This window comes from Lolium rigidum, chromosome 1, assembly GCF_022539505.1.
Source record: "Lolium rigidum isolate FL_2022 chromosome 1, APGP_CSIRO_Lrig_0.1, whole genome shotgun sequence".
Lineage (NCBI taxonomy): Eukaryota > Viridiplantae > Streptophyta > Magnoliopsida > Poales > Poaceae > Lolium > Lolium rigidum.
The window spans coordinates 128,245,715-128,249,023 of record NC_061508.1 but is presented as its reverse complement, the minus strand read 5'-3'; the positions used below and the strand labels follow the sequence as shown (position 1 = coordinate 128,249,023).

Below are 3,309 nucleotides of genomic sequence, written 5' to 3'. Positions count from 1 at the left end.
AGGCAGCCTGATCAAACATGTGATGGACATGTTGTATGCTGCAAACCCACAATACAAAATGTCATAACTCCAGAAAATAAATCCTCCACAAGACCATAATTAACCAAAAGCATTCACAAATGGCCTGATATTTTATCAAATTAATCAAATATAACCAAGAAGGGTTCACGAATGGAGAGGCATACACACACAATTGTCGACAGTCGCAACCACCGGCACCTGTGCGGAGAAGCATCACTGCGGCAACCAGTACAATGACTGTGATGCTGAAATCTGGTGTACTGACCCTATCTCCTGCAGCTACAATCCTCACGGAAGACCTGCCTCCGCTAGAACAAACGGGACAACCTGAAAGGCAAATATAGGGAGATGAACACGTTGGACACAATCCCAACAGAAGAAATGTTTCGTTTGCCCCGGTTGCAGTGTTTCAGCATTAGTACAAAAAAAGGTGAGAAGAGATTGTAATTAAGCACACAGAAATAGCGACCCAATAATTATTCTAGCATATTAAGAACAACACAGATATCCACATCAAAGACACGTTTACCTCAAGTCATGTAGATGGGCAGCAGCACGTGGATACACAAATCTCATCCAAAAAGGGCATGCAATACTCCAGTGCCCTACAGGAAAATAGAGTGTAAACAACAGATGATATACGACTTCGTATACAAGGCGCTCACCAGAAGGAAAAAAGAAGCCGCACCAGCACAAGGTGCTCACCGGAAGGAAAAAAGAAGAAGCCGCACCGGCACTCGCCGAGACGACGCTTGCCAAGCCACAACCAACAAGCTGCACCTGTTGGTGCCTCGACGTACACCATCCTCCACCACCCGAGGCCGCTGCTGTACCCCGCTGCCGCCGCCATCACCCGCCTTGATAAATAGTACCAGCAAGCAATCTTACAGTGGTGCATTCATTAAGTTATATGACAATCTGCATGGACAACTGAAGCAAGTGAGTTGCTAAGAATGTTTGATTACGCAACATCTGTTTTGTCTGTTAGAACATGTAGCTCATATGAGGGGGTGGATCCGGAGATGTGACAGGGGACCAAAACTCACATAGCTTGGTGATGCCACCAGAGACCGTGGAGATGGAGAAGCAGGAGCTGTCTAGAGACGAGCACCCTTCCACCAGCTCCTTGCAGAGATCTCTGGAGAAAGAATCCACCGTGCTAGAAAACAAAATGGTAAACGGCAAAATTTACCAGGCCAGGCTTTTCACCAAACACTACCAGCTCATAAGAGCGCGAAGCAGGCGCACCTGGACAGACCACGGCTCGCGATTACTCGAAGACCACCAACGCATTTGACCAATGGAAGCAATAAACATTTTAGTCGGACCTGAAGTATTTTAATTGGACCTGAAGCAATAAACGCCATATCTTGCCGACCAATTAACCACCGTGATGTTTGATACCCTAGAAAATGGGAATCAAGGTGGAAATAACAGACCCTACGAAAAGAAAAATCAAATAGCAAATTACAAATTACAAACCTTAGGAGAAGGCAGCAAGGATCCAAATCAATCCTCAAAAATTGTATATAAAAAGTGAAAGTAAGAAAATGGGTTGTGGAATCCCGTAGTGTTCCTCACCCAGGCGAGACTTTTTATTTTACCAAATTCGCTGCATGATTGGCCTCCTCATACAGAATTTCGTAACTTATAAAAAGAGATAAAAACTAACAGAATGTGCAGGCAAAAGAAAACACGCAGATGAATTTAGAATATTCAAATGAACCCAAGCAAAATGCTACATGACTTCCTATGAAATTTAGACCATATACCCAAGTCCAAAAGGGAAACCATATGCATCAGGTCTAGGCATCAACAAACATGTTCATCTGTGAGAAGAATTTTTCACAAATACGTCTCATCCGCTTTGTTCTAATAATCAAAGCAACCAGTGAGGGGAGAGAGCCAGGGGGAGGCCGCACCTGCAAGCTGAAGCAGATCAGGGAAGGAGGTCCCATGTCACCTCTCTCCGTGGGGCTTCGATTGGTGCTGGCCATCGGTGATGCTCCTCTTGATGCTCTCACTGGCCGCTGGTAAAGAGAGAAAAGTCTACAAGAGAAAGAATTCTAATCGAAGTAAATAACACATAAAGGAACACAATTTTGACTACATTTTAGCACTATATTGTCAAATATGAAAATTACTTTCATGACATGGAAGCATGGATGAAAAACGGAGCAAGTTGGAAGTTAATTACTTAGTATACTTCGTAGTTTACTTACTCATAACTTGCAATCTCAGCTAGCTCTATAATTGGACTGAAATAGAGCAAAGAACAAATCCCAAACAAAATGTTCAGGTAGACATTCCAACTAAATTATATGTCTAGGTAAATGTGGGCTCAGCTAACTGCCAAGGTAGGCATATGACCGCATATATTCGATATGAAGAAGGAAACAAAAAGATGGATAGATAATTAACTCAATTAATAATATTTGTCTTAACTCTGAACATACATGATTATTTAGATAAAGCAACCACAAGAATTATTGCTGAATGTAAGGCTACCGATGGACCTGAATATACATGGTAGAAACAATATAAATAGAAAGTGTTTCTCTTAAAAAGTTCATGAGTAGTAACATTATTAAGCAAATCCTGAAACTGAAATAATTCACTAAATAAATCAAGACATCTACACTTAAGCTATACTGGAAATTCTATGGATAGTCACATAACAGCTATGCAATTTTACAGGCACTATCTACTCTGCAGCCCGCATCTATATTGTTACACAAAATTAAAATAATGTCATATATCATAATCTTAAAAAGGTAAAGCAAACACTTTTTTTTACACTAATCTAACCAAAATATGAATAAGTGCCTTCTTCGATATCTGTATATCAAATCTACATCCCTAAATCCAGAGGGCAGAATCCCCGGATAAAAAAAAGGAGAGATCCATACTTTCATATTTTGTTTCTTACATTCAGAACACACGACCATATTAAGAAAATGCTACATTAGGGGACCTGCTCCTAGACGTGGAACGCACCGGCTACCGGCTTGCCTAATGCAAGCATAACAACTCAATCTATCAGAGGTGACCAAACTATCTCACTCGTATGTCGTTTACCAGGAACAAAACAGGAACCAATAATGCTATACTAATCTAACGTTAACAGCAAATGGAAGGATTCGGTAGTTCATTTTGATTCTACCGAGTGATGAATGATCAAAATGGGAGGAAATTTATAGTTTCAGTAACTCCATCTCAGCCTATTTGTCCCGCTTTATCCCTACTTGAGGTAGTATTATCATTCTCATGCCCCATAACATGAAAATG

At 40.9% G+C, this 3,309-nt stretch overlaps 1 long non-coding RNA gene across 2 annotated transcripts; it reads right to left on the bottom strand.

Moving 5' to 3' along the window:
* Positions 1-316: 316 nt before the first annotated feature.
* Positions 317-1,340, bottom strand: LOC124682082. 2 transcript variants are annotated; one of them, XR_006996144.1, is made up of 5 exons: positions 1,270-1,340; positions 1,068-1,159; positions 727-939; positions 551-626; positions 317-348 (listed from the first exon to the last, which is right to left on the bottom strand). It is a non-coding gene; the product is annotated as an uncharacterized LOC124682082 (long non-coding RNA). The 2 variants fall into 2 exon arrangements; XR_006996140.1 differs by having other exon boundaries at positions 332-348; positions 710-939.
* Positions 1,341-3,309: the final 1,969 nt, after the last annotated feature.